This window comes from Ornithorhynchus anatinus, chromosome 1 (genome assembly GCF_004115215.2).
Source record: "Ornithorhynchus anatinus isolate Pmale09 chromosome 1, mOrnAna1.pri.v4, whole genome shotgun sequence".
Lineage (NCBI taxonomy): Eukaryota > Metazoa > Chordata > Mammalia > Monotremata > Ornithorhynchidae > Ornithorhynchus > Ornithorhynchus anatinus.
In genome coordinates, this window is record NC_041728.1 from 68,072,012 (window position 1) to 68,090,789 (window position 18,778).

At 46.0% G+C, this 18,778-nt stretch overlaps 1 protein-coding gene across 1 annotated transcript in view; it reads right to left on the minus strand.

The window, feature by feature from the left end:
- Positions 1 to 17,233, minus strand: part of ARHGEF33 (Rho guanine nucleotide exchange factor 33) — a 116,673-nt gene extending 99,440 nt beyond the window's left edge. The window contains exon 1 of the mRNA XM_039912234.1: positions 17,139 to 17,233. The gene's annotated coding sequence lies outside the window, so the exon portion shown is untranslated. The remainder of the gene's footprint in view (positions 1 to 17,138) is intronic.
- Positions 17,234 to 18,778: the final 1,545 nt, after the last annotated feature.

The window sequence follows — 18,778 nt, forward strand, 5'->3', positions numbered from 1 at the left end:
AATTGTAAGATCATCATAGGCAGGAAACATTTCTGCTAACTCTGTTGCATCGGACTTCCCCAAGCAGTCAGTACAGGGATCTGTGTACTATAAGTGCTCAGTACGTACCATTCATTCAATTGTATTTACTGAGCGCTTACTATGTGCAGAGCAATAATGGTAATAATAATGTTGGTATTTGTTAAGCGCTTACAATGTGCAGAGCACTGTTCTAAGCACTGGGGTAGATACAGGGTCATCAGGTTGTCCCACATGAGGCTCACAGTCTTAATCCCCATTTTACAGATGAGGTAACTGAGGCACAGAGAAGTGGAGTGACTTGCCCACAGTCACACAGCTCACAAGCGGCGGTGGGGATTTGAACCCATGACCTCTGACTCCCAACCCCGTGCTCTTTCCACTGAGCCACGCTGAATGATACCAGCGATGATGACAATCCCTTCGAAGAGTTTTTTCCAGCCAGGGGATCCCAAGTTCTTAATGCAGTGCTCTGCACACGATAAGCTCTCAGTAAATGCCGTTGATTAACTGATGAAAACACTGCCTAATTAAAGAAGGTTCTAATTCTACTGAAAATGTTTGTGCTTCTGCTATGAGTCAGTTTGTTCTGAAGTTCTGGGCATCTTCTCTCCTCCCAGCACTAAACCTTAAACCAAATTTCACTGCAGCATTACTTCCTAGGGTCGCAATAGGGTCGCAAGGTAGCTTTGAGAATAATTTTATTGACAATGTTTAAGTCTTCTGCTCCCAAAAGATGCTTTCATTCTGTTCCTCCTGACACAGCTAATGTGTGGCTTCAGTGAGGACACAGGTGAGCCACCCTGCATGAAACCAGGACTAAATGTTAAATGATGCAGCTTAACGAGTAATCGATACAAAAACATACACCAAAAAAAAATAAAAAATTCAGCCTTATGTACTTATTCCTCAATGCGAATTTGCCTCAGCAAATAGTAATCAGGATCAGTAATTTGCAACAGGACCAAACACTTCAGCTTTCTTCAGAGGTTAGATCTGTGCCTGTAGATCTTACTTCAATCAATCAATATTTATTCAGCACTATCATGCAGAGCACTGTCATAAGCACTTGGGAGAGTAATAATAACAATGATGATGGTGTTTGTTAAGCATTTACTATGTGCCTAGCACTTTTCTAAGCACTGGGGTAGATAACCAGGTAATTAGGTTGTCCCACGTGGGACTCACATACTTAATCCCCATTTTACAGATGAGGTCACTGAGGCACAGAAAAGTAAGAGCTTGCCCAAAGTCACACAACTGACAAGTGGCAGAGCCGGGATTATAACCTATAACCTCTGACTCCCGAGCCCATGCTCTTAAATAGCAATTTCCCTGCATAACATGATTACAGTTTAGAGAGGGAGTCAGGCATCAATTTGAGTAAGCATGAGATGTGGGGATGGGGCGAATATTATTCCCTCATTTCTCCAATTTGAAACTATACAGTCTATTACCACTTGCTTTTTATCCTATTTCAAGCACATTCGTGTTCACTAGGGTGAGTCTAACCATCAATGGTATTTACTGAGTGCTCACTGTGTGCAGAGCACTGTACTAAGCGCTTGGAAGAGTATAATACAACAGAGGTGGTAGACACGTTCCCTGCCCACAACCAGCTCGAGTGTATACATATGTAATAAAATTTACCCCATCTCCCCACTTCAGGTTGTGAGTTCTTGGATGAGAGGCTGGGCTTTTCGCATACTTGCTAATTTCACTTAGTGTTTACTATAGGATTTTGCTCAGAGCAGGCCCATCATTTTTTTAATTCAGTAAAATGAAACTGATTGTGACCTTTAGTTTGTCTCTCTGAGAAATGGGAAAACTAGTACCTACCTTTTCCTTGCCTACCACATAGGGATGTTATGTGGGGGAAAGCGCTTTGCAAAAGGGGTCTCAAACTCAAGGTGGCTAATTATTATTGGGAAGGAGGTTTTAAACGTTTCCACGGGATGGTACCTTCATTAATTCAATCGTATTTATTGAGAGCTTACTGTGTGCAGAAGACTGTACTAAGTGCTTGGAAAGTACAATTCAGCAACAGAGAGAGACAATCCCTGCCCACAACGGGCTCACAGTCTAAACGGGGTGGGGGATGGGGACGAACAGACATCAAAACAAGTAAACGGGCATCAGTACCATCATTTAAAATAAATAGAATTATAGATATATATACGTCATTAATAAAATAGATGATTATCTCCTTCAAGAAACTGTCCCCCGATTAAATCCTCATTCATTCATTCAATCGTATTTATTGAGTGCTTAATGTGTGCAGAGCACTGTACTAAGCGCTTGGAAAGTGTAATTTAGCAAGAAGGTTCATTCAGATCTGTAGCCATTGCTCTACCAAGCACTGTGGTTATTATCAGCTCTCTCCAGCACCACCAGCTTCTCCATAAGGTTGAGTCTCTCCCCTCTGCCATTTTTTTAATGGTCTTTGTTAAGCACCTGCTCTGTGCCAGTCAAAAGTAACACAAACCAGGTTAGGATTTTTTTTTCCCCCTGCCTCCCTACTCTCCCCTCCCCACCCGCTGCCACCTCTACATTTAACCTATTAGAAGCTGCACAGACCAGTTCTGGAAGTCGGAGAAGCTGAGTTCTAATCCCAGCTCTGACACTTGCCTGATGTATGTCCTAACTTCTCTGTGCCTCAGTTTGCCCATCTGTAAAAAAAGGGGATAAAATAATAAAGGTATTTGTTAAGCATTTACTATGTGCCAACCACTATTCTAAGAGCTGGGATAGTTACAAGGTAATCAGATTGTCCCACGTGGGATGAAGTAACTGAGGCACAGAGAAGTGACTCGCCCAAGGTCAGACAGGTGGCAGAGCCGGGATTAGAACCCATGTCGTTGGCCTCCCAAGCCCTGGCTCTTTTACTAAGCCACGCTGCTCTCTCCTCCCTCTGACCATGAGCCCCGGGGGGGATGGAAACTGTCCATTCTACTTATGTGGAATCAACCCCAGTGCTTAATACTGTGATGGCACATAGAGAAGCAGTGTGGCTCAGTGGAAAGAGCATGGGCTTGGGAGTCAGAGGTCATGGGTCCTAATCCCAGCTCCGCCACTTGTCAGCTCTGAGACTTTGAGCAAGTCATTTCACTTCTCTGTGCCTCAGTTACCTCGCCTGTAAAATAGGGATTAAGACTGGGAGCTCCACGTGGGACAGCCTCATTACCTTGTATCTACCCCAGCACTTAGAACAGTGCTTGGCACATAGTAAGCCCTTAACAAATACCATCATTATTATAGTAAGCACTTAGATAGCCCAGCTATTATTACCAGTACATTAATCTCTTGAAATACTTAAACCCTTCCATTTGAGGATCTCAAATCCCTAGCAATCCAGGTCTATTTCCTCCATTCTGCAGAGAAAGCACACCCAAAAGGAACCAGGGCCAGATCACATGGTCTGCCACTGTTCTCACTGTATTTCAGCATCAGAGCTGAAACCGGCAACCCCGTTGAGAGATAAATATTGTCGCCGATACGGGGGTGAACGAAATCCCTCCTGCAAGAGACCGGGCAGCTGGTGGCCTCCTGAAGAATGTATCCTGTGGCACTGATGTACCCGGTGAAATAGAGCAGCGGCCAGGAAAAATTATTTTGGGTTGGTAAGGGAAATCAGGTTACTGCCATCTCCCCCGAGGAAATTCGACTGCCCGTTCACTGAAGCGCCGCTGGCGGTCTCTGAATCAGAATGGAAAATGCACACTCCTCTGGAAAGGAAAATAGAGCAAGAGGGCAAGGCTAGGGATGGAGATGTGGGAGCCAACGGCATGGAGAGGGTGGCTGAAAGCAAGAGAGTGGAGTGACTGCTGGATGAGGAAGAGTGAAAGACACTGGGGCTGAGCAGTGTAGGACACCCACACAGTTAATAGGTGACGGCAGCCAGGAAAGCCAGAACAGGAGACTGAGGAGTGAGAAGAAAAGCGGGACTCTACTCAGGTGATGAAATCAAGGCCAAAGAGCTTCTAGAAAGATGGGATGCTCAGTGGTGTTTAAAGCAAATGAGAGAGCAAGGAGAAGTAGGACAAATAGAACCAATTGGATTTTGCCAGAAAAATCCACTGTTAAATTGATAGTTTCCTTTTTTTAATGGCACATACTACCTGTCAGGCACTGTACTGGGTGCTGGGTAGACACGTATTAACTATGTGGGTGTCCTACACTGCTAATCAGGTGGTGAGCATCCCAAATACTTTGTATCTACTCCAGTGCTTAGTACAGTGCCTGAGATACAGAAAGCACTTAAATACCACTATTATTATTATTATTACACAGGGCTCACAGTCTTAATCTCCATTTTACAGATGAGGTAACTGAGAAAGAAAAAAGTTAAGTGACTTGCCCAAGGTTACAGAGCAGACAAGTGGCTGAGTCAGAATTAGAATCCAGGTCCTGACCCCCAAGCCCATGCTCTTTCCACTAGGCCACGCTGTTTTTCACACTAGGAGTGCAGTGTAACATGATGACATCACCTCTGCCATTTGCAGAAGTATGTCAATTTTATGTGATCCTAAACTGTTTCTCTGGAGGGACACCTGAACCTTATACTTAGCCAGAGACCCTCAGCTCTTTTAGGTATGACCTTCAGCACCATGTCCCAAGTGCTTAGTACAGTGCTCTGCACACAGTAACCACTTAACAGATACCACAATTATTATATCTATAACTATTCATATCTGATATCTATATATATTTCCATCTGTATATCTATATAAATGCATATATGTGCCAGGAACTGTACTAAGCACTGGGGTGGATACAGCAAATCGGGTTGAACATGGTCCCTGTCCCATGTGGGCTCGCAATCTCAAACCCCATTTTCCAGATGAGGCGACTGAGGCCCAGAGAAGTGACTTGCCTAAGGTCACCCAGCAGACGAGCGGCAGAGCCGGGATTAGAACCCAGGTCCTCTGACTCCCAGGCCCGTGCTCTCTCCACTAGGCCACGCAATTTGTACCTTCTTTCATCTTGCACTGGACTATAAGCTTATAAGCTTAATTGTGGTAAATGCATCTTTTACTTCTATTATATGTTCGCCAAACGTTGAGGGTAGCTCATAGTGGGTGCTTAATAATTGTTACTGAGAAGAGGTGCAAGCTACGGTATCCCCAAAAGGTGGGCCCACCGGTCTCTCTTCCCTGAAATGGAACAGAGGGAAGCATCAAGGAGGGAGACATCATCACCATCAACAGCATTTACTGAGCACCTTTGTGCAAAGCCTTCTTCCGGTAAACACTTGAGAAAGTCCAAGAGTTAGAAGCAGCGTCCTAGTGACTAAAGCACAGGGCTGGGAATCAGAAGGACCCGGGTTCTAATTCTAACTCCTCCACTTGTCAGCTCTGTGACTTCGGGCAAGTCACTTCACTTCCCTGTACCTCAGTTCCCTCATCTGTTAAATGGGGATTGACAGTGAGGCCCGTGTGGGATGTGGACTGTGTCCACCACTGATCAGCACTATCCTAGTGCTTAGAACGGTGCCTGGTACATAGTAAGCGCTTAAATGCCATATAAAAAAAAATCTAGTCCCTGCCCTTAAAGAATTTACAATCTGGGGGAGAGACAGATGCTTAAATTTTATAGGGGATGTGATAGAATATATATGATCCCTAGTCAGGTGTTATGGGGGCTGTGATATCTTAAGTGCTTGGGTGATAAGGGTCAAGGGGATAAGGTTTTTGGAGGAGATGTGATAGCAGAAGGGCTTTGAAGATGGGGAGAGGGAAGGCCTGTTAATATTCCCACACCATTTAAAGGGTCTTCCCACACCATTTAAAGGGTCTCTCTCTCTCATAATAATAATGTTGGTATTTGTTAAGCGCTTACTATGTGCAGAGCACTGTTCTAAGCGCTGGGGTAGATACAGGGTAATCAGGTTGTCCCACATGAGGCTCACAGTCTTAATCCCCATTTTACAGATGAGGGAACTGAGGCACAGAGAAGTGAAGTGACTTGCCCACAGTCACACAGCTGACAAGCGGCGGAGCCGGGATTCGAACTCATGACCTCTGACTTCCAAGCCTGTGCTCTTTCCACTGAGCCACGCTGCTTCTCATAATAATGATAATGTTGGTATTTGTTAAGCGCTTATGTTTAGAGCACTGTTCTAAGTGCTGGGGTAGATACAGGGTAATCAGGTTGTCCCACATGAGGCTCACAGTCTTAATCCCCATTTTATAGATGAGGGAACTGAGGCACAGAGAAGTGAAGTGACTTGCTCATAGTCACACAGCCGACAAGTGGCAGAGCTGGGATTCAAACCCATGACCTCTGACTCCCAAGCCCGGGCTCTTTCCATTGAGCCACGCTGCTTCTCTCATCACACCTATTGTAGTCCAGCACTTAATAATGAATGTGGAAACTGAATTCCAGAGTTTCATCACCTTCTTAGCAAATTACAACTGGAAAAAAAGAGGCTCTGCAACTCAGCTGTGACACCAGTTGCTGCATGAGACTATTATTAATAATAATAATAATGATAATAATGATCATAGTATCGGTTAAGCTCTTTCTAGGTGTCAAGCACTGGGGTGGATCCAAGTTAATCAGGTCAGACACAATCTCTGGACCCAGTGGGGGCTCACAGTTTAAGGAACACCCATTCTTTACCATTGGCAACAGAAGAAAAGGGTAATGATAATTAGAACAATAATAATAATTATGGTACTCATTAAGCACTTACTATGTGCCAAGCACTGTTCTAAGCACTGGGGTAGATACAGGTTAAGCAGGTTGGACACAGTCCCTGTCCCACATAGGGCTCACACTCTTGTCCCTATTTTTTGGATGAGGTAACTGAAGCACAGAAAAGTGAAATGACTTGGCCAAGGTCACACAGCAGGCAAGTGTCAGAGCTGGGATTAGAACCCAGGTCCTTCTGATTCCAGGACTTTGCTCTCTCCATTAAGCCACACTGCTTACTTGTCAATTATTAGACAAAAGGCTTCACCACTAGTGGCCATGGTGACCCAGTCATACTTCAAACGCCAATTGATTTCTATCAATTAAGCAAACCAATGGTATTTATTGAGTGCTTACTGTGTGCAGAGCACTGTACTAAGCACTTGGGAGAGTACAGTGCAATAGAGTTGGGCATGTTCCCACCCTCAAGAAGACTACAAAGTAGTGGATCTTTATGCAGCTTTTGACTAAGCACCTGACATTCGTTTACAACAGTTCCGAAAATATTACAACAATAATAATGGTATTTGTTTAGCGCTTACTTTGTGCCAAGCACTGTTCTAAGCACTGGAGTAGATACAAGGTACTCAGGTTGGACACAGTCCCTGTCCCACATGGGGCTCACAGCCTTAATCCCCATTTTACAGATGAGGGAACTGAGGTCCAGAGAAGTAAAATGACTTGCCCAAGGTCACACAGCAGACAAGTGGCAGAGCTGGGATTAGAACCTATGACCTTCTGACTCCCAGGGCCGGGCTCTATCCACTAAACCATGCTGTTTCCGTATGCGCAGACACACTCAGAGGGAGCCTGGGAATTTGTATCGACTCGGAAAGCTGCAGGCAGCTCTCCGATGGGACCCATCTGGCCTAGACGACCCCAGGCAGATGAGGTTGGTCCGTGACAGCGAGGGCAGGGACTATCCTGCTATGGACCATGATGGCTTGAAGCGGCGTGGCCTCGTGGATAGAGCCTGGGCGTCAGAGGACCTGGGTTCTAATCCTGACTCCACCACTTGTCTGCTGTGGGAACTTGGGCAAGTCGCATCACTTCTCTGGGCCTCAGTTACCTCACCTGTAAAAAATGGGGATCAAGATTGTGAGCCCCATGTGGGACGGGGATTGTGTCCGACCCAATATGCTTGTATATGCTTAGTACGGTGCTTGGCCCACAGTAAGCACTTAATAAAGGCCATTATTATTAATATGGCTAGAGTTTCCACAAGAACCAGTAAAACCCATCCCAGACCTAACAACCGTTAGGTATTGTGCCTAATTGAAATCCCTCAATTTGTAATTCCTACACTCCTGCCTTGAGTACGGTTTCCATACCCTCCCCCTCCTGCCAACCCTCATTCCAGCTGGCATGCCTCCTCCAGAGAGTGACCAATAATGATAATAATAGTAATGATAATGGTGTTTACTAAGCATTTTCTGTGTGCCAGTCACTGTACTAAGTGCCGGGATGGATACAAACCATTCGGGTTAGACACAGTACCTGTCCCACATGGGGCTCCCAGCCTCAATAACATAGCCTCAAAGACTGAAAATCATTCCTAAACCAGCCACTCCCCAAATCTGGCTCATGAGACTCTGGATTTTTTTTTCCTTACTTGAATACTTTTTTTGAGAATGTCATCTGGTTCATTTTCAGTACAGAGTTCTAGCTGGGGAGGTGGATCAAAAAACCTGTTACAGCCTGCATATGTTCCTCAAGAACCCTATATTAAAGAAAATCCACGTTATATTTAGGTGCACAAATCTTCCCACCCAAACCCCGTCCTCCCCCCTGACTTTCCCACCACTGAAGATGGCATCACCACCCTTCCTGTCTCTCAAGCCCGTAACCGTGGCATTATCCTTGATTCCCCTCCTCATTCAACCCATCGCTAAATCCTGTCAGTTCCACCTTCTCGACGTCGCTAAAATCCTCCCTTTCCTCTCCATCCAAACTACTGCCATGTTAATTCAAGCACGTATCCTATCCCACCTTGATTACTCTATCGGCCTCCTTACTGACCGCCCCGCCCCCGTCTCTCCCCACTCCAGTCCATACTTCATTCTGGTGCCCGAATCATTTCTCTACAAAAACGTTCTTTCCCCTCTCTTCGAGAACCTCCAGTCATTATCCCCAACAAACAGAAACTCCTCACCATTGGCTTAAAGCAGTCAATCACCTTACTCTCTCCTAGCTCATCTCGATACTCTCCTACTACAACCCAGCCCACATACTTTGCTCCTCTAATGCCAACCTTCTCACTATACCTCGATCTCGTCTCTCTCGCCGTTGACCTCTTTCCCACGCCCTGATCTGGCGTGGAACAACCTCCCTGCCCCATATCTGATAGTCAATCTCTCTCCCCCCATTCAAAGCCTTATTGAAGGCACATCTCTCCAAAGGGGCCTTCCCTAAGCCCTCCTTTCCTCTTCTCCCACTCCCTTCTGCATCGCCCTGACTTGCTTCCTTTATTCAACCCCTCTCCCCATCCCCTCAACACTTTTGTCCGTATCTGTAATTTACTTATTTATATTCATCACTCTCCCCCTCTAGCCTGTTAACTCAGTGTGAGCAGAGACTGTGACTGCTTTAATGTTGTATTGTACTCTCTCAAGTGGTTAGTACAGTGCTGTGCACCCAGTAAGCACTCAATAAATACCACTGATTGAATGACCCAGGATTTCCCAAAGCGCCCCAACAGAGACCAGCACTAGTCATCCCCAGTCTCCTGTCCCCGATCTTCATCCGAGTTGTTCTGTCCTAATTGTTCTTTCGCTCGACCTCTACGAACATGCACAAACATAGTTAATTTGAGACGGTGGTAACTTCCCAGTGTCCTTGAAACTTTCATTTAATAATTGCATTACGCTGGCTTCTTGCCAACAATCATAGACCCTCATGTTGGGGTGACAGAAATAAGACATGAACTTTTTCTCTTACTTTCTATCTGTTTTATCTACGTTTAGTTCATTTTCACTGAATATATACAATCCACATCTGCTTTTCCCTATTAAGATTAAAAACTGCTCCAGGTCAGGGGAGTGTCCTCTATTGCTCCTCTCTCCCAAACACCTCGTGTAGCGCTCGGCACCTAACAGGCACTCAGTATGTCAATCGTGTTTATTGAGTGCTTACTGTGTGCAGAACACCATACTCGGTGCTTGAGTGGAATATAACGGAGTCGGTAGACACATTCCCAGTCCACAGCGAGCTCATCAATCATTTAAGTTCCGGAGCAGGGGAATATTGGCCTGGGCTGGAAAGGATACAGATGCATCTGGGAGATTCAGGAGGGCAGGATGGGGGGGTCTCGGTGCAGAGAGCTGGTAGCAGGAAGCTGATTCAAAGGATTTCACATAACCCTAGGGGCTGGGGACGGGCAGGGGGGAGAAATCACTTCCTCTCAGAGTGTCAACCCTCTGAGCCTCTGTTTCTGTGAACTTTCCAGGCCAGTAACCCTACACTCCCACACTTCATAGACTTCTTGGCCCCTCCATCTCCCCAAACTCACAACTTTTTAGTCTGTTCTGGTAGCATTTTTCTTCTAATAATAATAATGGTGTTTGTTAAAATGCTTATTACGAACCAGGCACTGTTCTAAGCACTGGGGTAGTTACAAGCTTGTTCCACGTGGGGCTCACAGTCTTAATCCCCATTTTACAGATGAGGGAACTGAGGCACAGAGAAGTGACTTGCCCCAGTTCACACAGCAGACAAGTGGCAGAGCCGGGATTAGAACCCACGTCCTCTGGCTCCCGAACCTGGGCTCTTTCCACTATGCCACGCTGCTTCTCAACACAACCCATTTTGCTGCTGCTGGGTCTTCCATCAGCTGAACCCCTCTGACATAATAATAATAATATTAGTATTTGTTAAGCGCTTACTATGTGCCGAGCACTGTTCTAAGTGCTGGGGTAGATACAGGGTAATCGGGTTGTCCCACGTGAGGCTCACAGTCTTAATCCCCATTTTACAGATGAGGTATCTGAGGCACCGAGAAGTTAAGTGACTTGTCCAAAGTCACACAGCTGACAGGTGGCAGAGCTGGGATTAGAACCCATGACCTCTGACTCCTAAGCCCGTGCTCTTTCCACTGAGCCACGCTACATCCACCCTGACCCCTTCAGTCACGTCCAACCCCTGCCACAACAGTATTTCCACAACGCGGACAAATTTCCAAATTTTTGACCATTTTTCTCATACCGATAGAGGCACTGTAAAATCAGGGTCCATGTTGCCTCCAGATTATCCTATTTTTAGCACAAAATGGACACTTATCAGCAGGCCTGTGACAGAGTTTTAGATCCCAGGATGAGATGGTGGGCCTCTGCCTCTCCACCTTTTATTTCAACCCTTCGTTCCCTCTTCCCCTCAATACATCCCTCCTGTACCACGCTTCGCAAATTTAGAGGTAAACGCACAACCGACAATTCGTCTAACACAGCTGTGATGCATTGCACGCAAACGAAACCAAGCTCGGCAAGTGCCCAAAACCACAGAGAGGTGGGCCGCGCTCAAGGCTTTCAGTGGCCTAAGTCCGTCACTCGTTTGTTCGATGGGATTTATTGACTGCCCACGACAGGCAACATCCACCAACCAGGGAACGTATCTGCTGATTCTGTTGTACTCTCGTGAGTGCTTAATAGTGTTCTGCACGTAGTAAGTGCTCAAAAAATACCACTGATTATTTACTTGCCTCCTTTTGGTATACGAAGAGTCACCTCCAGGAACAGGCCTGGCTCTGAAGAATCGGGGGGCAGGAAGGAGGGGTGTCTCTATGATCGATGGAGGCCTGTTGAAGGGCTCAGTCCTTGTATATGGCTGCTCTGACACTGAGAAGTGCAGGAGTGGAGCCTCCATGGAGTCAGAGTCAAAGAGAGGTTTTTTCTGTTGGTTTGCTTTGTTTTTTATGGTATTTGTTAAGTGCTTACTGTGTGCCAGGCACTGTTCTAAGCACTGGGGTAGATACAAGTTAATCAGGTCGGACACAGTCCCTGACCCACAGAGGACTCAGAGTCTTATTCCCCATTGTACACATGAGGTAACTGAGGCACGGAGCAGTGACTTGCCCAAGGTCACAGAGCAGGCAAGTGGAGGAGGTGGGATTAGAACCCAAGACCTTCTGAATCCCAGGTCCGGGCTCTGTTCATTAGGCCACACTGCTGGCTAGATGCTGTAAGTGATGGGGAAGTGGGTTTGGGGGGGAGAGAGGGAGGACACGAAAGAGAGATGTGTGTGTGTGTGTGTGTGTAAGGGAGAAAAGGAGAGGGGAGGTGGGTAAAGTGGAAAAAGATTAAAAATGATCCTAAAATAATGTATTTGGAGCACATTACCAACACAACCCTTTCTTTTCCTTATTGCTCCCATCCATTCAGCTTCGCACATACGCACACCCCTCCCAAATGTACCATCCCCTACTTATTCCCTTTGTCTTCCATTGTATTTATTGAGTGCTCCCTCTGTGCAGGGCACTGTACTAAGCATTTGGGAGAGTACAGTATAACAGGATTGGTAGACACATATCCTGCTCCTTGCTTTTACCACCAAGACAAGTCCCTAGCCCCCAAATGGGGATTAAGATTAATGCCTTTCTCCCCCTCTAGACTGTAAACTTGTTGTGGACAGATGCTTATTGTTGGGGTATTGTACTCTCAAGTGCTTAGTACAGTGTTCTGCACACAGTAAGTGTGCGGCATGCCATAACGGGTAGAGTACGGGCCCGGGAATCGAAAGGTCATGGGTTCTAATTCCCGTTCCACCCCTCGTCTGCTGAGTGATCGTGGGCAAGTCACTTCACTTCTACTTGCCTCTGTTACCTTATCTGTAAGATGAAGATTGAGATTGTCCCCACAGGGAACAGGGACTGTGTCCCACCCGATTTGCTTGTATCCACCCCAGTGCTTAGTACAGTGCCCGGCACATAGTAAGTGCTTAACAAATACCACAATTATTATTATTACTCATAATGACAAACACAATCGGGGGACCATTGACATTCCCCATAGCTGGGGCAGATTGAGACCTTGGGCTTCTCCACTCCTGTTACTTCAGGGAAGGAGGTCATTTCACTCCAAATAGGAGGCTGGAGGAATTTAAGTCCTGACACTGAACTACTGCCCTGGTCCAACTTGCTCCCCCTTCTTCTCCCCACCCGCCCCCAAATTTGGCTGGCAGGGCTTCAACCACAGCTAAGCATGAGGTAGAGATTTAGCTGAAGACTCCTCCACCAGAAACACGAGTCAAAAGCCACGATCGACCTAAAATGACACCAGTGTGAATGCCGGGTAGGCATCCACACACCAGACTCTTCCTCCTCTGCCCATTTCCACTCATTCATTCGATCGTATTTAATTGAGTGCTTACTGGGTGCGGAGCACTGTACTAAGTGCTTGGGAGAGGGAGTGTAACAATAAACGGACACATTCCCACCCACGACGAGCTTACAGTCGGGGGTCGGGGGTGGGGGGAGACAGACATTAATATAAAGAAATCACAGATATGGACATAAGTGCTATGGGATGGGGGGGGGGGGTGAATAAAGGGAGCAAGTCAGGGAGAAAGGAGTGGAAGAAAAGGAAAAGAGGGCTTAGGAAAGGCTTCTTGAAGGGGATGTGCCTTCAATAAGGCTTTGAAGGGAAGGAGAGCAATGGTCTTTCGGATTCGAGGAGGGAGGGCGTTCCAGGCCAGAGGCAGGATGTGGGCGAGAGGTCGGTGGGGAGAGAGACAGGATTGAGACACGGGGAGAAGGCTCACATTAGAGGACCGAGGTGTGCGGGCTGACCTCGGCCGCCCCCAAGCCTCCAACCCCTAGTCTTGTTGAAGCTCACACGGGCCTCCCGGCCCCGGCAACTCCTCCGGGGCAGTGTGGCTTTCCTCCTGTCCCGCTCTTGGCTCTGCCACTAAACCCCTTCCAAATTAACCCTATTCTTTCTGCAGAAGCAGGCCGGTCTCAAGGGCAATCCACCGCCCAGAAGGACCACGGGCCTTTAACAGTAGCAGGCTCCATGGGGATCTGAAAGCTGTCTCACCGTGGCAGGAAAAGAGTCGGAGAGAATGGAAGAGCGGGGAGTGAGGTCTGCGGGACCCTTGGGGTGAGGTGGGAGGGCCCCAATGATGCCAGACCTCCAGGTGGTGGCACAAATCCCACGGGCCTGGGAGTCAGAAGGTCATGGGTTCTAATCCTGACTGTGCCACTTGTCAGCTGCCCTGTCCAATAATGATGAGGGTATTTGTTAGGTGCTTACTATGTGCCAGGCACTGTCCTAAGCAATGGGGTGGATACAAGCAAATCAAATTGAAAACAGTCCCTGTCCCATGGGGCTCACAGTCTCAATCCCCATTTTACAGATTAGGTAACTGAGGCACAGAGGAGCCAAGTGACTTGCCCAAGGTCACACAGCAGGCACGTGGAAGAGCCGGGATTAGAACCCAAGACGTTTCTGACTCCCAGACCAGTGGTCTATCCACTATGCCGTGCCGCTTCTGTCCGTTACCCAACTTGGGAGTCGCAAGGGCAGATGAGATGGGAAAAGTGGGACGATAGGTCCCAAAAAGGCTGAGGAAATGTGGTCGTCAAACATTTTTTAATGGTATTTTTTAAGTGGTTACTCCGTTAGGCACTGTACTAAGTGCTGGGGTAGATACAACTTAATCAGGTTGGTCATAGTCCCTGTCCTATATGGGCCTCGCGGTCTTAATCCCCATTTTTCAGGTGACGGAACTGTGGCCCAGAGAAGTGAAGTGACTTGGCCAAGGTCACACAGAAAACAAGTGGCGGAACCGGGGTTAGATCCCGGGTCTTCCTGACTCCGAGAACCGTGTTCTTTCCACTAGGCCTCACTTTTTCAGGGTTCTGTCCCCTCATTGTGGCCTTGGGGACATCCTCACTCAGGAAGGGAAGTCCAAAATGCCACTGACCTCCACCCTAGTGGCTACTAGGACCCCCTTAGATGGGTTCACTGGATCCAGATGCTTTCAGCCGGGGGCTACCGATTTAAAAGTCCTCAGTCACGGCCGCCCGAAGCCTGGAGGGCAGCGGCAACCTCCTCTCCACCCCACCACCCCTGCCCCACCACCCTCCCTCCCACCGATGGCCTGCCCACCTTGTTTCGGCATCCTGGCCCAGTGGGTAGAGTACGGTCCTGGGAATCAGGTCATGGGTTCTAATTCCCGCTCTGCCCCTTGTCTGCTGTGTGACCTTGGGCAAATCACTTCCCTTATCTGTGCCTCAGTTACCTCATCTGTAAAAAAATGGGGATTGAGGCTGTGAGCCCCACACGGGACAGGGACTGTATCCAACTCAATTTGCTTGTATCCACCCTGCACTTAGTACAGTGTCTGGCACATAGTAAGCACTTAACAAATATTATTACTATTATTATTCAGCCCTGACTGGGCAGTTCCATGGACCCAGGCAGTTCCATTACTTTGAGCACTCCCATGGGCAGATGTATTCATTCATTCAATCATACCTATCGAGGACTTACTATGTGCAGAGCACTATACTAAGAGCTTGAGTGAATACAACAGTCTAGAGGGGGAGATGGACATCAATATAAATAAATGAATTACAGCTACAATAAATTGTGGATACAATAAAAGATATTACAGAAATCATACCCAGCACTCAAAAAAGACGATCGATTCATAAGTAAATAGGATTGCTGACTCCTCGTTTCCTGTCAGTGAGTGAGGATGGTGAGGCGGGGAGTTTGTATCATCTCTCCTGCCCCACACCCCCATTTCTGATCCTCTCCTCAGCCCAGCTCACCCCACTTACTTTCATTCATTCAGTTGCATTTATTGAGCAGTTACTATAGGCACAAGGACGCCCATGGGCAAGGCCATGTCCTTAGGCACCCTCACCCCTGGCACTCCCCTCCTTTAAAAATGGAAGGAATTTTACAACAACAGCTTCTGCCAGACTCCCAACAGGGGAAAATGATGTTGCCCTCTTTTACAGGTGGACAGACTGTAGCCCAGAAAAGTCAAACTAGAGCCTCATGATCATCACATAATCCTTTGTAGGCTAGTGATAGAGTGAATAAAGCTGCAGTTTTCTCATCTGTTTCCTCCCCCACACCAGGACATGGCTAGTTAATAATAATAATAATAATATTAATGATGGCACTTGTTAAGGGTTTACTATGTGCCAGACATTGTACTAAGCACTGCAGTGAATGCAAGCAAATCAAGTTGAACACGGTCCCCATCTCACATGGGGCTCACAATCTCAATCCCCATTTTACAAATGAGGTAACTGAGGCACAGAGAAGTGAAGAGGCTCACCCAAGGTCATACAGCAGACAAGCGGATTAATTATTAGAACTCAAACCCAAAATGCTGTTTGTTTTCCTCTCGTGACCATTTGGAAAAGGGAGTTAATTTTTCCTGAGTCTCAATCACTTTGTTTTCTATTTTAATGTGTCAGTTTTTGCATTTGCAAAATGTTAAGCTGCCTTCTGCAACTTAAATGTTCTGCTGCCACACCAAAGGAGAACTGGTATTTTTTTAAGAGAATGAAATGAAAGTAGAAATCACTTCTGATGCCCGGTGACTAAAAAGCAAGTCAGTCGTCTAGCCATACCTTTGGCAATATTCTTTATCTTGTTTCTAACAGGATTTGCAAATTTGCATTTGAAAAGCTCGTTGGGTTGGGGGAGGGAGTAGTGAGGGGAAGCCTCCGGTGGTTGAGTGATATGAGGTCTAGTCTGTTTTGGGACACCAAATAGATACCCCCAATTCGTGTAAGTGGAGGGCAGAAATGTATAATCTATTTAAAAATAGAACCATGAAATTTTTAGGATTTTTTTTCCCCCAAAATAGGCTTTGTACTTATTTGGTTATCATACATAAATTTGTTACATAAAATTCATAATGTCTTTTTCCACTTTAAATGAGGGAAGAAATCATATCTCCAAACCTCAAGCATGCCTTTAATTTGCTTAGTTGCAATTCTAAAATGGTTTTTAAATGCTTACACCTCTATATACTAGATTTAGAAGGTGAATTTAGGAGGCTTGGGTGAGGACTTTTTAATAGGTTGGAAATTTAGTCCCTCATGAAAGATGTGTGTACACCTATTTTGGGTAGGATATCTCTGCCTCTTAGCAATGAAGTTGTATGTGCATATATATATATATAATATGCAAATATGTACCAAAGTGTATATATGTACCCAGTGACTAAAGTATTTATTTAACTGGTCATCTACAAGGACAGACTGGACTGTATTGCACTCCTTAGGCAAGGGAGGAATTGAACTTTTTACTCACTGGTGATGATCTTTGAGAAATTCATGTTTTTTAAAAGTTACCCTTTTAACACATACCATGTAACATGTTTCAAATCTAATTTCCAAGCCCGGCAAATAGTTATCATCTTTTAAAAACATTTAAATCATTTAAAACACAGAGAAAAAGAACACTTACCGCTCTCTGGTAGCAGTGGTTAAATCCTCCTCAGCTGATCTGAGTTGGGGAAATAACTGTAATGATATAAGGAGCAGGAGTAGAATATCAGCTGGTCCGCCTTCTCTGGAATGAGAGTGTCACCTGCTCATCAGACTCTTTAAACACAGGGATAACTAATGTGCTCTAATTACAGCCTCTTCAGGTCAAATTCCTCATCAACTCATCATAAAAATGAACCCTGTGGAGGGTTTCGATTAAGCAAAAGGAAAGGATGAGGGAAAGAGATTTTTAGGGTCTCCCTGCTTTGGAAAAGGACCTCTGCATCTTGGAAAGTCATTTTGAAACACAGAAAGGTTAGGATTCTAAAAGTCCATCGCCACAATGCATCAGGTTTTCAGCCAACCTTGCTCTTGTTCACATGAATCACTAGTTATTTGGAAAATTCAGTTTAACATGGATCGTTAGTTATTTGGGAAAGTATTTGGAGAGCTCAATTTTAAAAGGGCCCCGAAAGCGGTTAATTAAACAAAAATGAGGGAAACGACTCAAAGTGGCAGCAACTTCCCCACCAAAAATGTTATGGATTGCATTTTTGTCTCCCCTTCAGCTCCTCATGATCCTTTGTTGTACCATTTTTCCAGTTGTCACCCACTTTCTTCCCTCACAAGGCCCACTGCAGAGTGAACAAGATAGTATTTACTGCTCACGCCATGTACTCTCCTGATCCCGGCTCCATGATTATTAAGTGATGATGATACCGATGATGGTTCCCTAGACTTTCTATCAAAGGAGCCTAGAGTTACACCTTGACAACGGTAGCACCTTGAATTTCTTTATCATTTAAAAAACAGTTTCACTTCACGAAAAATCTTCACTTCATGAGAAGCAGTACTGCCTAGAGGATAGAGCATAGACCTGGGAGTCAGAAGGACCTAGGTTCTGACCCCAGCTCTACCACGTACCTGCTGTGTGACCTTGGGCAAATCACTTCACTTCTCTGTGCCTGTTACCTCATCGGTAAAATGGGGTATTAAGACTGTGAACCCCATGTGAGACAGGGACTGTGTCCAACCTGATTATCTTGCATCTACTGTGAGCTGTGACATCACTGTGAGCTCCCTGTGGGCAGGAATGTGTCTGTTTCGTTGTTACACTGTACTCTCCCAAGTGCTTAGTACAGTGCTTTGCACACAGTAAGTGCTCAATAAATATGATTGAATGAATGAAGGCACATCTCCTCCAAGAGGCCTTCCCTGACTACACCCTCATTTCCTCTTCTCCCACTCCCTTCTGTGGTATCCTTGCATGGCTCAGTGGCAAGAGCCCGGGCTTGGGAGTCACAGGTCATGGGTTTGAATCCCGGATCTGCCACTTGTCAGCTGTGTGACTGTGGGCAAGTCACTTCACTTCTCTGTGCCTCAGTTACCTCATCTGTAAAATGGGGATTAAGACTGTGAGCCTCACGTAGGACAACCTGATTACCCTGTATACCCCAGTGCTCTGCACATAGTAAGTGCTTAACAAATACCAACATTATCATTATTATTATTCCTTTTAGTCACCACCCCCTCAGCTCAACAACCCTCATGTAAATATCAGTAATTTATTTCTCTTAATGTCTATCTCTAGACTGAAAGCTCACTGTGGGCAGGGAATGC